The 14,648-nt window shown below is 44.4% G+C and overlaps 1 protein-coding gene across 1 annotated transcript in view; it reads left to right on the forward strand.

Annotated features, from left to right (window-relative positions):
- Positions 1 to 14,648, forward strand: part of ATXN2 (ataxin 2) — a 2,781,632-nt gene that overhangs the window by 1,071 nt on the left and 2,765,913 nt on the right. The window lies entirely within an intron of this gene.

Here is a 14,648-nt window from a genome sequence, read left to right on the forward strand (position 1 = left end):
GAAAAATATTAACTCTGCTAAAGCTGCAGGCTCAAGGGGGGGGGGGGGTAAGGTGAGCTTTTTCAACACAAAGTTAAGGTCCCAGGCTAGGGTAGGATCTCCTCTGGGTGGCCTTAAGTTGTTAGCCCCTCTTAGGAACAAACTCTTTGACAAGAGGGTGTGACAAGAAAGGTGGCTCTGTGCTGTAATGATCAGAGATGGCAGAGGCATGAATTTTAATAGAAGAGAAGGATAGACCCCTGTGTAGTAGGTCTGCTAGGTAATCCAGGATGATAGGTAGGGCGGGCTGTACTGTTTTGCCTCCCTTAGCTTGGATCCAGGTGCAAAACCTTTTCCACTTGTCAGCATAGGGATTTTCTAGTGCTAGGGTGTCTGGCCTCACATATAATATTCCAGGTCTTGTTTGCTTAGGCTGACAGCTGGAGGAGAGGTCAGGGAATAAGCCAGGCTGCCAGGTTCAGGGTCTGCAATTGTGAATGCATGAATTCTCCATTCTTCTGGTTCAGGAGTGTTGGGATCTGAGGTAGGTGCCATGGTGGCAGGGGTGACTGTCTGCGCAGCAGTGGGTACCAGTGCTGGCGTGGCCAGTCTGGGTCAATCAAGATTGCCCTTGTTTTTTCTTCCCATATTTTGAGCAGTACCCTTGAAATGAGTAGTAGAGGAGGAAATGCATAGATCAAGAGGTTTACCCATTGGAAGGATACAGCATTCACTTTCCAGGCCTTGCTGTGAGGTTCCCTGGTGCAGAATTTGCTGAGCTGATGATTGGAGTAGGAGGCAAAGAGGTCCACATTCAGGGTGCCCCACTTCTGGGTTACAAGGTTGAAGGTTCTGTGGCCTAGCTGCCATTCGTATGGGTCTTGTCTGCCAGAGAGTTTAGGGAACCTGGCAGGAATTGTGCTAGCAGGTGTATTTGCATGGCTGAGGCCATGTGCCAAAGGGGCATGGCGAGCCTGCAGAGAGGCTAAGAGTGAGTAGCTCCCTGCAAGTTGATATACCACATCACTGTAGTGGTGTCTGTTTTTAATCACTAGAGGCTCCGGGGAGAGTAAAGGCCTGAAAGCTGTCAGGGCGTGCTGAACAGCTAGCATCTCTTTTTAGTGGATATGCAGATGTACTTCATTTGTTCTCCAATGGCCCTGAATGGACCTGGCATCCAGGTGAGCACCCCAGGCATAGCCTGAGGTCTCTATGGTGAGTGCCTGGGTGGCATGGGATTGTGAGAAGGGAAGTCCCTTGTTGTGGTTGCATGCTGCTGCCCACCAAATAAAATCTTTCCTTAAACAGGGTATCAAAGGTATGACAGTTTTCAGGTGTTGAGAGTGTTGACACCAAAGACTTTTTAGGTACCATTGCAGTTTCCTCATATGCAGTGTGGCATACGGAATGAGTAGAATGCATGAAGCCATGAACCCTAGAGCTTGCAGGATTTTCCTTGCAGATAACTGGGTTCTGGTAGCTAGTTGAGAGAAGTAGCTTGTCAGGTAGGCTTATTTTTCTGGAGTAAGGAATGTCATCTGGGATGCTGTGTCCAGGCTTGCTCCCAGGAATACAATTTTTTGTGTGGGAACTAGTTTTAATTTATTTTCGTTGATAGTATACCCCAGGGAGGTCAGCAAGTCCTTTACAAAGGTCAGTTGCTATAACAGCTTTTCTTGACTGTTTGCCTGAATCAGGCAATCGTCCGAGTAGGGGTAAATTTGAATATTTCTTTGTCTGCAAAAAGCAATGGCTGGAGCCAGGCATTTTGTGAAAACTCTGGGAGCAGTGGATAAGTCAAAGGGAAGCGCAGAGAACTGAAAGTGCATAAATCCTGCCCTGAAACGTAGATATTTCCTGCAAGATTCCCTGATTGGGATGTGTAGGTAGGCCTCTTTTAGGTCTTGGGTGGCTAACCAAGCATCCTTGGAAAGCATAGGAAGAAGCTGCTGGAGGGTGAGCATTTTGAATTTTGGTATCACCAGAAAGGTGTTTAAAAATGGCTAGATCGAGGATTGGGCGCCAGGTACCCTCTTCTGGGTACCAGGAAGAGTCTGGAATAGAAATCTTGACCTATCTGGTCTGCAGGAACAGGCTGTATTGCCCTCATGGAAAACAGGGAATGGACTTGCTTTTTGTCCTCTGCCCACTGGTTTGGAGGAAGATCTGGGAACTCTTTTGAGGTTGGCAGTGTGTGGAAATAAAATTTGTATCCCTGGGACACTATGTTGAGGACCCATCGGTCGTTGGTAATAGAGGCCCAGTTATTTGCATGGAAGGACAGTTTTCCTCTTAGGGGCACAAGCAGGTGGGCAGAGGTAAGGGGTGGAGGTGTAAAGTCATTGTGAGTTCTTACCATAAGGGGGTGGCTTAGCACTCCCTGTTTTTGAAGAGGAGGAACTCCATTCCTTAGATCTCTGCATTCCCTGGGAATGCTGTCTGCTGCTTCCCCTGGGTCGTGGCTGAGTTGGCCTGGAGGGGGCTGGAAAGGACCAGTGCTTGGAAGGGCAATGCCTACTGAACCTCAGAGGCTGGACATGTAAAAAGTCTAACTGTCTGCATAGCTTTAGCTTTTTCTTCTGTCTTAAGACCTCTTCTGCCTTGGTGCCAAACAAATTGTCTTTGTTCAATGGTGCGTCCAATAATTTTGATTTGACATGGTCTGGCAAGGTCTGCTCCTTAAGCTAAGCATGCCTTCTAAGGACAGAACCAGTGACTGCTGCCCTGCAAAATGCTTCTAGGGCGTCAAAGCCCATTGCAAAGGGTGCTTAGTAACTTGGCTTGCAGAATGCATAAACTCTTGTAATTCTTTATTTTCTGCACAAGAAGGAAAGGAAGATACTTTTTTTGTTTGAGGAGTTCCATGGTATGCTGCTGATATTTCAGCATGTGGAACTGACAATTTAGTGCTCTAACAGCAAGAGTTGCAGAGGTGTATACTTTTTTACCCCATCTGTCTAAAGCTTGGGAATCTCTGTCTGAGGGGGTGGGATTCTTAGCGGAGGTTGCTTTAATTTCTTTAGGTCCTTGGGAGATGACCTCAGGGTCAGCAGTAGGATTTTTGAAAAGGAATTTGTGAGTCAGCAACTCTGTAGTACCGGTCAGGTTTCCTGGGAGAAGGAGGAAGGGTGTCAGGAGTCAAACTGGATTCCATAAAAACATCGTCCACAACATCCAGGACAGGAGGAATGGCTAAAGGTCTGTGCCGTGGTAACCAAGAATTCCCCGAGTCTCTTTTTTGACTGAGACTAGTCCTGACATCCCCATTGGAAATGCTCCCTTAATGTAGGGTTTCACCAAATGAAAAATCCTCGGGAGGAGAGGCAGAAGGAATGGAATTCCACTGCATCAGAATCCTCATAACCAGAGAGGGGATGCATGTCTTCATATTTAGAAACCTCAGAGTCATCAGACTCCTGTTCATATAAAACTATTGGGGACAAGTCTCTTTCATTTGGAAGGGGTAACCTGGCTTCCCCTAATAAGCATAATAAGGTCTTCCGCCATTTTAAACATTTGTGATTGAGGCATGGAAGCAGGCGTCTGAGCTTGGGTCGTCTGTTTTTTAGGCTTAGTTCATACCCTGGGCCTTAGAAACTCAGTAGTTTTAGAAAGAACTGAAGACGTGAAAGAAGTCATCTGTTTGTGTCGAGTATCGGTAGTGCAAAGAACTTACTCGGAAGCCGGTGCCTGCTCAGCGGCTCCGGACCCATCCAAGGTAGAAACATCCGCAGGATCGTTAGTCGAAGAAGTGTCTTGCTGCATACCAGACTCCAAATGGGTCTCAGTAGCGGCCTGCGAATCCACAGAAGCGGGAATCAGGGGCTGCATAAGCATCTCACTGAGGACCGGAGAACTGGCGACTAGCTTAAAGGAAGCATCGTCGGCAGTTTTGGACCTGTGCAGTCTGTCTTTATCTTTCTGTTTTTTCGGAAGATCGGTAGTCGGATGGCTTACCGAAGCCATATCGAATTAGAGGACTGAGAGCGAAAATATTTAGCTACAATAAGGGCCCGAAGATGTATAGTTCTGGCATTGAGCAAAGCACAAAAGTGACAGTGAGGGACGTCGTGGTCTGGGCCTAAACAGGTGATGCAGTAAGAATGGAAGTCTCGGTGTGGTATTTGCTTTCCACAAGCGAGACAATTGTTAACTTTTTCTGTCATAGGTTAGTGCAAGAAAAAAGGATCCCCAACAGGCTACTTAGCTTTAGAAGACTTCAACTTCAATTCGGAAACGAAAACTCAGGTAGTGGCCGACCAGCACTCGTGCAAACTGCTTCAGGCTCCTCGGCAAGAAAGACTGATGTAATGGCATCGACTAACTGATTTTACACCACTGACTACCTGACATCAGTACTGGAGCGATGGCAACCAACGCAAAAATACTAAGCCTCTGGTATTCGGGCCGACTGAGGGCTACCCCTGGCAGGATAACCCAAGTGCGATGACTGCAGCAGTGAAACATGAAGAAAGTACAGTTGTGTACCTATCATAAATGTAGATGTTCGAGTATATTCACTGTTGCAGTCATTACAATTGGGTTATCCTGCTGACAGGCTACCCGCAGTCGGCCTGAATTCCAAAGTCTAGGTCCGGTGTCAGTTGCTGTTGCCTCCTCCCTGCCGTCAGTGGCACCAGGGGTATAAAAGATGCAGCAGACACCATTTTCTTCAGTTTTTCTTGCCCCAGATGTCAGGTGCCCCCAAAAGGGTAGGCTAAAAATATGTCGATAAAGCATGCATACACCAAGTAACAACTTTCCTTCATCTACAAGCAAATAAACCACATAGGTTGTATAGAATAGAGAAGTGCAGATAAGGTCCAGCAAAGGTAAGGGGGTTGGTGGGTGGGTAACCTGGACTGCAACAGTGAATACACTCGAACATCTACATTTATGGTAGGTACACAACTGTACTATGTTCGTGTTTCACTGTTGCAGTCATTACAATTGGGTTGAATTCCAAAGCTAAGGTTGGGAGGCTGGAACTAGATAGGATTAGGAGTGGCTATGAGGCCCTGCAGGACTGCAGTGGCAAAGCCTGCCCTGGATTTGGAGTAGAGTGGTAAGTGGTAATGCTTTGTAAAAGTGTGCACTGAACTCCAGGTTGCAGCCTCTAAAATGTCTTTGGTTGGAATTCCCCTGAGGAAGGCTGCTGAAGTGGCTGCTGCTCTGGTTGAATGTGGCCTAATGCCCTTAGGCACTAACTTGCCATGTTGAGAATAGCATAAACGAATGCAGTGACCTATCCACTTTGAAATAGTCTGCTTTGAGATAGCCTTTCCTTATGATCCTGCAGCATATGCTACCAGTAATTGCTCAGTCTTTATGAAAGCTTTGGCTCTGTCCAAGTAGAAGCACAGTGGTCAGTGCATGTCCAAAGAATGCAGAAGTTTCTCACCCTTATTCTGTGGGTTTGGATAAAAGGTAGGCAAATGAATAGTTTGGTTGAGGGCCACACTGGACACTACACCTTAGGCATAAATGTGGGGTTTGTTCTTAGAGAAACCCTATCTGGATGGAAAACGATAAAAGGTTCCACAGCCATGAGTGCCTGTAGCTCTGAGACTCGTCTTGCAGAGGTTATTGCTAGGAGCAGAGCTGTTTTCCATGATAAAAATTTTATATCAGCTGTAGCGGATGGTTCAAAAGGAGGCAGAGTGAGTTTTTCCAAGACATAATTGAGGTCCCATGCTGGTATTGGTGATCTCCGTGGTGGCCCTAAGTTTTTGGCTCCTCTGAGGTACTGCCTTAATAAAGGATGAGAGAAAATTGGTGGCTCTGTATTGTAATGAGCTGAAATGGCAGAGGCATGAATCTTAAGTGATGAAAAGGATAGTCCTTTGTCCAGCATCCCAGCTAAGTATTGCAAAATCTGAGGTGTATTTGGAACAGTGATGTCAATTCCTTGTGCCTGGTTCCAAGCACAGAATCTCTTCCATTTTTCTGCATAAGATTTTCTGGTACTGGGCCTCCTAACCTCCAAGATGACATCTATCACCGCTTTAGAGAAAGGGGTGTTTTGAAAAGTTACATTACCCGCCATGCTGACAGATTTAAGGTCCTGAGTTAGCTGTGCAGGATCTGATTGTTGTGCTGGGTCAGTAAGTGAGGAATTTGAGGTAATGTCCATGCTGGGCACTGAGTCAAGTTCCTTAGGATTGGGTACCAGTGCTGGCGGGCCCAGTCTGGGGCAATCAGCATCATTTTTGGCTTCTCTTGTCTGACATTTAGGAGTACCTTGGGGAGGAGAGGCAGTGGAGGAAAGGCATATACTGATAAGTTGTTCCAGCTGAAAGATAGAGCATCCACTTTCCATGCTTGCTTGTGATAAGTCCTTGTGCAGAATCTCTGTAGTTGGCAGTTGTGAGGGGAGGCAAATAGATCTATGTCTGGGCATCCCCAATTCCTTGTTATCTTGCTGAATACTTGTGGATCCAATTTCCACTCATGGGGGTCCATGAGGTTTCTGCTTAGTTCGCCTGTCATTTATCTTTCCTGGCAGGAATTGTGCCTGCAGATGTACTTGGTAAGTCAATGCTGTGTCCCACAAAGTCATGGCTAGTCTGCATAGGGGTAGGAATGAGTGCCTCCCTGCTTGTTTATGTACCACATGACTGTAGTATTGTCCGTCTTTATCAGTAGTTGTCCCAGATGAAGTAGATCCTTGAAGGCTGTCAGGGCATTCTGAACAGCTAGCATCTCTTTTTGATTGATATGTAGATGCATTTGGATTGCGGACCATGAGCCCTGAATACATCTTCCTGCCATGTGGGCACCCCAGGCATAATCCGAAGCATCTGTTGTCAATGTCTGCCTGGCTGGGGTATGGTGAATGGCTGCTCCTTGTTGTGGTGACAGGCCTTTGCCCACCATCGAAACTCCTGTCACAGGCAGGGAATGAGTGTAATTATTGTTTCCAGGCTGTGGCAATGTTGAGTCCAAACACTTTTTAGATACCATTGTAGTTTCCTCATATGCAGTCTTGCATATGGAATTAGCAGAATGCAGGATGCCATGAAGCCCAAAGCCTGCAGAATTTTTCTTGCAGTTAACTGGGTGTTGCCAATTTTGTGAAATAAGTAGTCAGTTGCCTTTGTTTGTCTGGCGTGAGATAAGCCATCTGGGCAGTTGTACTTAAGCTTGCACCCAGAAATATTATCTCTTGAGAGGGTACAAGTTTTGATTTCTTTTTGTTTACTGTGTACCCTAGGTATGTTAATAATCTTTTTACAAACGCCATATGCTGTAGTAGTATGTCCTTGTTCTCTGCTTGAATAAGGCAGTTGTCCAAGTAAGGATATATTTGTATTCCTCTTTGTCTGCAGAATGCAATTACTGGTGCCAGGCATTTTGTGAAGACCCTGGGCGCAGTAGATAAGCCAAAAGGCAGTGCAGAGAATTAGTAGTGCATTGAGCCAGCTATGAATTTGAGGTATCTTCTGCATGACTGTCTGACTGGGACATGCAGGTATGCTTCTTTTAGGTCTAAAGTTACAAGCCAAGCCTTCTTGCCCAGCATGGGCAGAAGCTGCTGCAGTCTCAACATTTTGAATTTTGGAATATCCAGGTATGTGTTTAGAATTGATAGGTCCAGTATTGGCCTCCAGGCTTTGTCCTTTCTGGGCACTCAGAAAAGTCTCAAGTAAAATCCTTGTCCCTGCTATTGCTGTGGTACTTGCTGAATGACCCTCATGTCCATGAGGGATGAAACCTGTGTTTGTGCCTCTGCCCAGTGATTTTTTGGCAGGTCTGGCATACCGTTTGCCCTTGGTAGGGTGTGAAAGTGGAACCTGTAACCTTGTGGCACTATGTTCAAGACCCATTTGTCCTGGGTGATTAGGTGCCAGTTTTGAGAAAAAAGTGCTAGTTTTCCCCCTAAAGGAACTGCCAAAAGATAAGTGCTTGGTGCTGGCAGGGGGAAGTCATTGGGACTGCTTTCTGTATGGCTGTGATTTGTCTTCTCCGCGTTTGGAGGTAGAAGCACCCCATTGTTTAGACCTGTATGAGCCTTGGGGCTGGGATCTGCCTCTAGGGCGTCTGTATCTGCCTCTTTGTGGCCTGTCTGACACTGGAAAGGACCAATTCTTTGTAGTGGAGCATCTAATAATTTTGCTTTAACATGATCAGGCAGATTCTGTTCCTTTAACCAAGCATACCTCCTAATGACAGAACCCGTTACAGCGGCTCTGCAGGAGGCCTCCAAAAAATCAAAACCACATTGTAAAGTATGCTTTCCAACTTGTTCAACTGCATGCAATAAATCCTGCATGTCTTTATTTTCTGCACATTCAGAATTTGTCAACATTTTCTGTTTAAGCACCGACAATGTATTGCTGATATTTAAGCATATGAAACTGACAATTTAAAGCCCTTATAGCCAAGGTAGCAGAAGTGTAAATCTTTTTTCCCCATATGTCCAGAGCCCTGGAATCTCTGTCAGAGGAGGTAGGGTTTTTTGCAGTGGAAGCTTTGACCCCCTTGGGACCCTGAGAGATAGTTTCTGGGTCAACAGCAGGGTTTTTAAAAAGAAATTTGTGGGGAGTCTGGAACCCTGTAGTATCTGTCTGGCTTAACAGGAGCTGGAGGGTAAGGAGTAAGGAGTCAGACTGGACTCTGAAAATACATTATCTACAATGTATAGCACAGGTGGAATAGCCAGGGGCCTGTGCTGCGGCAGTAAAAGAAAGTCTCTGTGCCTTTTCTTAGATTCTGAAAAATGTTGTCCCTCCCAGTGGAAATGCTCCCTCATGGTATGTAGTGTTTCCCCAAAAGAATAATCCTCAGGCAGAGAAGCTGAGGGAATAGATTCTTCAGCATCAGAATCCTCATAAGGATGAAGTGTGTATTCCTGATCAGAAGAGGAATCAGAGCAAATAGAAACCTGATCTAAAGATTCATATTCTACCTCTTGCCTAGGCCTCTTGTCAGGAGGGGGATGAGAACCCCTGATCAAGGTAATCAGGTCTTCGGCCATCTTGAGCATCTGTTTTTTTAGGCATGAAGGCCGATCCATGGGGCTGTTGTATTTGTTTCTTTGTCTTTAAAGCTGCTTTAATCTTTGCCTTGGAAGCTGAAGTAGTTTTAACATATAGTTGTGTAGGCCTGCAAACGCCCTCAAGCCGGTGCCTGCTCAGCGGCTCCGGACCCATCTGAGGGAAAGGTTTCCAAAGGTCCAATATCTTGAGTTTCTGTAGGCCTGGTTGACTCCACGTGGGAGTCGGTATCGGCCTGCGGTTCTAAAGTAGCGGTCATCAGGGGCTGCAAAAGCGCCTCACTGAGAACCAGAGAACCGGCGACTGGCTTAGAAGCAGTCTCGTCAGTTTTGGACCTCAGATGCCTGTCCTTTTCTTTACGTTTTTTGTAAACTCTGGAAGTTGGTTGTTCCGATGGCATTATATAATTAAATCTTCTGCCAAAGTAATGAAATGCAAAATCGTACCGACGCTTAATAGTGCATTGGTTAAATCTAGCACAAAACCGACAACAACTAGCAACGTCGTGGTCAGGGCCTAGGCAAGGAATGCAGTAAGAATGAAAATCCTTATGAGGTATTTGCTTTTCACAAGAAATACAATTATCTTTTTCTGACATCGATCTGGAGCAAGAAAAAAGTTACCCCAACGGGGTACTTAGCTTTTAAAGAAGACTTCTGAGATTTTTCAAGCTCGAATTTCAGATCCGAAGTCGGCTGACCAGCATTTGCGAACTGCTTTTGCTTCGGGCACCACGCGGCAAGAAAGACTGAAGAAAATGGCGTCGGCTGCATCTTTTATACCCCTGGTGCACTGACATCAGGGAGGAGGCGACAGCAACCAACGCCGGACCTAGACATTGGAATTCAGTCCAACTGCGGGTAGCCTGCCAGCAGGATAACCCAATTGTAATGACTGCAACAGTGAAACACTATGAACATCATTCACAGCTCTCAGCCAATCAGGGATAAATCTCAACAAAATCAAGGACAAATCCAGAAATAATCAGTGAAACTTGTAAAATTAGTACCATTAACTAGAGATACTGACAGAACAGAAAGTTAATATCATTTTTAAAGCTATAATAAAATAATACAATTGTAATCACTACGTTTTCTCCAAAAGTCACCAGTTTTCAGAGGGAATAAAAGGGCCAGAGCTAAAATTTGAGTCAATATCAGCATGAGAACTAATCTCCAGGCATTTCTTTCTTTGGCACCAAAATCTTCTTGAAATGGAAAGAAGGAAATTATACTACTACCCTTGAGAGAGCATGCACTGTAGGGAAGGAGGGAAATATTGGTATGATGGATGCGAGAATTCCCTGAAAAGGAGGAATTTCTTCCCACTGTCATATAAAACCTTGCAGAATCAACGTCAGAACACATTTGTCTGAAACAATCTGCTGTCAGACAAAAAAAGGAGATTCAGACTTTCTAAAATAGACAAGGAATTGCTATTCTGTGCATGTGCGGAGAAGAAAGGAGAGATAAGGTCTCAATGTCATTCTGCCTTGACTTCACTTTGTTCTGACGAGTTCCCCCTGCTCTCTTTTTGGAAACACACTGCCATTGCTTTTTTTTTTTTTTTTTTAAAAACATCTCCTTCATTGGCATTTTGCGGAGAATGTTCATGTTGTTTCATGTCAAAATTAGACGCGGGAACAGAAAATCCCTTGGAAATCAAAATCTGACATTCCCTTATTAGTTTACCTGTATCACATTTTTTATAACCTCTTTAGCACAGGATCCAAAAAACTAAACTTCTAACTAAAGGAACATTTAAAATGTTTTTTTTTTTTTAATATAATCGGCAGCCAGGTAAACCTCAACATAGTACCAGTGGCAACAGCTCTAAATGTAGTATCTTCAGAGTCACATACACAATTCAAGAAGTGGTGACCTGAGAAAATGAATAAACAAAACAAAAAGCAGATTTGTCCTCACAGGTGGGAACTGCAGATAAAACATTCCTCTTACTTGCAAAATTTGTAAGAACATATATAAAACAAACAGTACAAGCTGGCAAGTGCCCTCTTTAGCAGCAGGAAAGCTTTAAAGAGCTTGGCATCAAAAGCTCGAGCTAATGGCTTGGGTGCATGGAAGGTGCCATGAAGCTTTGAAAGCCTGCTAGCTGTTACATCCTAAGCAAGACATAACTCATATACTTTAGGCTACTGCAATAGTGATTAATATAATGAACATCTGAATTTTTCTTTCCAGAGACAGAAAGGCCAGGGGGGTTTGCTGTACTCCTCAGTGTGTCGTCCTTCAGATGAGTTCAACTGAGGTTCCCATCTGCTCACGTTGGTGGTAGCTCAGGTGGATGCTAAAGATACCAAGGCACATATCGTAAAGAAGTAGGGGAAGTTCCCAGATACCTTGCCAAATTTCCCCTAGTAGTATAAATACCACCTCAGGGTGACCACAGCGGTGCAGCGGTTAGCGTTGCTGCCTCACAGCAAGAGGTTCTCCGGTTCGATCCTCGGCTGGGGTGCCTTCTGTGCTGAGTCTGCATGTCCTCCCTGTGGTCGCGTGGGTTTCCTCCGGGTGCTCCGGTTTCCTCCCACATCCAAAAAGACATGTTGTAGGTGGATTGAACACACTAAATTGGCCCTAGGTGCGAGTGTGTGTGCCTTCTGTGGTAGGTTGGGTGCCGGGCTGGCAACTAGACACCGTAAAACTCCACTGCCAATCATGAGCAGACAGGTGATCCGCTGTGGCAACCCCTAACTGGCAAAAGCCGAAAGAAGTATAAATACCACCCCAAGGCTTCCTTAAAAAAAAAAAAAAAGCCACCAGCCTAGTGGAATTAATCCGATCTACAAAATATAAATAGCCCGTGGATTTACATTTCTTTCAAAAATCATTTTCATACAAAATAAAAGCATTAAAAATATTACTTACCACAACAGAAGTAAGTAGGTGCACCATCCTCACATTTGCATAGATGCCATCAAAAATAATCTGTTGAAAGACACAAAATTAACAAAAGTCAATGTGATAATAAATTTCAAGTCTGCCAAAAGTTTATGCTAAAATGCTTACTAACATACATTACACACACACACACACAAACGTAAACATTTTTTATATTGTGTGTACATATATATATATTTTTTATTATTTAGTTAAATTTGTTTACCGGGAAATTCCGACTGGATGCAAGTCCTTTTTCAGCAGATGCCTGGGGAGAAAAGCTCCACATCATGTACATGATAAATAGAGATACAAAGTTGCAGTAATAGTAAACATTACAGGCTGTTAACTTTAATATAATAACAAGATATTGATTATCAACAGTATGTGCAGTAAATGTTGCAAGTTAAGCTAGTTTCTCATTTATAATATTAGTAACAAAGTTGTCAGACAAGATTTTAATGTGTGTAAAGACAACTAGCTAATTCTGACTGTGGTTAGAAGTGGCGGTAGTACAGTTTGGTTAGGAGTCTAGGGGTGTGTGTGTGGGGGGGGGGGGGTATTAGTCTGGATTAAAACAAGGACAAAGCCAGTGCAAATTTAAGTGGAATTTGAGTGCAGTCTTGAAAAGGCTGCTGGAAGGTAGAGTAGTTATAGAGGGTGGAAGATTGTTCCAAAGTTTAGATATGGTACATGAAAATATGACTTCTGCCGAGTTTCTGGGTTTGAGAACAGCGAGTTGATTTTTGTTGCTTGATCTTAGGGGCCTAGTGGAGTGATAGGGTTAGGGAAGGGATGTTATGGAGGTGGTTAAGTTCATGTGCAAGGGTGAGATGATTAAAATGAAGGAGTTGTGGGAGTTCTAGCCAGTTTAGTTCTTTAAGGGAGATACAAGGATGGCTGTGGTAGGAGGTTCCAGTGGCACATTTAGCTATTTTGTTGTAACAAGCATCCAGCTTGTGTAGGTCTGTCTAAGGTTTGTAAGTTTGGGGTATGCATACAGTAGGGTGGAGATTAGCTGGGAATTGGCTATAGAGATTCTAGCCGCCTTGGTTAGGAATTGGCGGCTTCGATATAATGCACCAAGTTTCTTGTGAACTTTTTTATTGTGAAAGATATGTGGGTGTCAAATCCAAGTTTGTTGTCTATTTCCACACAGAGTAATTTTTTGTGTTCTGATGGAGAGATGGCAGCATTCTCTTTGGCGAGAATGTTAAAGTGGGGGGGTATTTTGGGTGGCTTTGGAGGTTGGAACAGGAGAAGTTTTGTCTTACTTGGGTTGAGTAGGAGTAGAGCATTGGAGAGGTCAGTGGAGGGGGTGCTTTTGTGGAGGGGAAGGATGTGGGATATTTTCCATATCGAGGGAACATAGCCTTCTGTTATGGAACGGTTGATTAGAATTGAAATTGGGTAGGCTAGTGTATCAGCTGCAATTTTCAAGTATTCAGAGGGGAGGTTGTCAGCTGCGAGTTTGGTTGGTTTAAGTTTTGACAATAGTCTTTTTATGTTGGAGGTAGGTACTGCAGTGAAGTAGAAAAGATAAGTGGGGGTTTTAGGGTTAGGAGTTGGGGGGCTGTTGTAGGGAAGTGTTGTTTGTTTAGAGATGTTATAGTTTCAGTGAAGTGTTTGTTGAAGGATTCAGCAACACTGCTAGAGGAGGGGGAAATGGATGGCCGGGGGGTATCAACCTTCCCTGGGTGGAGGATAGTGTTAACAGTTGACCAGAATTGCTTAGGGTTGTGGTTGGGAGAGTTTAGGGTGGATTTACAGTAGAGAGATTTGTCTAATTTTATTTGCTTTTTGGCTTTATTGTGCAGTTCAAGGAATGATTGCCTGAGTTATTTTTTGTTAGTCGCCAGTGCTCTCAGGCCTTATCTCTGGATTTCATTAGGGTTCTGGTGGTCTTTTGTAACCATGGGGCACGCCTGGATCTGACTTTGGCATTTCTTACAGTAGCATGGTTATTTAGGATGTAGAGGAAGGTACTGTTGAAGAAGTGGCCAGCCTCATCTAGGTTGAGGTATTTCAGTGGTGACCAGTTATTTTTTTTGCAGGGAGGAGATGGAGTTGGACTTGTTCCGTATTTGCCTGTGGATAATGGGGCTTGAGACCGTTTGTGTGGTGCCGAATTAGGAAAGTGGGGGAGTGGTCACCAAGACTGTCAGGTAAGCAGCCTGCTAGATAAGAGTGAGGGGCTTTGTTGACTAGGATCCAGTCAAGTAAGGTATGATTTGTTAGGGTTTTTGTTGATTTGGGTAGGGGATTGCATGAGTTGACTGAACCCATGGAGATTAAGGTGAATGGTTGGGAGATTGTTATTACGGGTACCTGTCAAATCTTCTAACGCTCAAAATTTCGAATGATACATGGTCAAGACTAAACGTTCAAAATTTTGAGTGCTCGAAGATGGATTTTCAACGGCATCGTACGGTGCAGATAGGGAGAATTTCCCTTTTCTGCACTGAAGTGCGGTCTCGGAGTTGGTATATTTAAGTAGGGGGGTGAAGGGGGACTTGCCCCCCTGCCTACACTGAAAGTGTTTTTTTGTTTTTTGTTTTTTTTTTTTACGTTCGAACATCCAAATGTCGAACATTTGGTCTCTACCATGTAATGTTCAACATTTTGGATGTTCAAACATTTAACATAGACCCGTTACTACAGGATAGCCAGTTGATATTAAAGTCGCCAAGAATGATGGTTTCCTGGGGAAGAGATAGAGTATCCCAGCTCAGGAGATTTTCTAGGGGTGTAATATTTTGCCCTGGTGGGAAATAGC

This window comes from Protopterus annectens, chromosome 4.part0 (assembly GCF_019279795.1).
Source record: "Protopterus annectens isolate FY-2018-M chromosome 4.part0, PAN1.0, whole genome shotgun sequence".
Taxonomy (NCBI): domain Eukaryota; kingdom Metazoa; phylum Chordata; order Ceratodontiformes; family Protopteridae; genus Protopterus; species Protopterus annectens.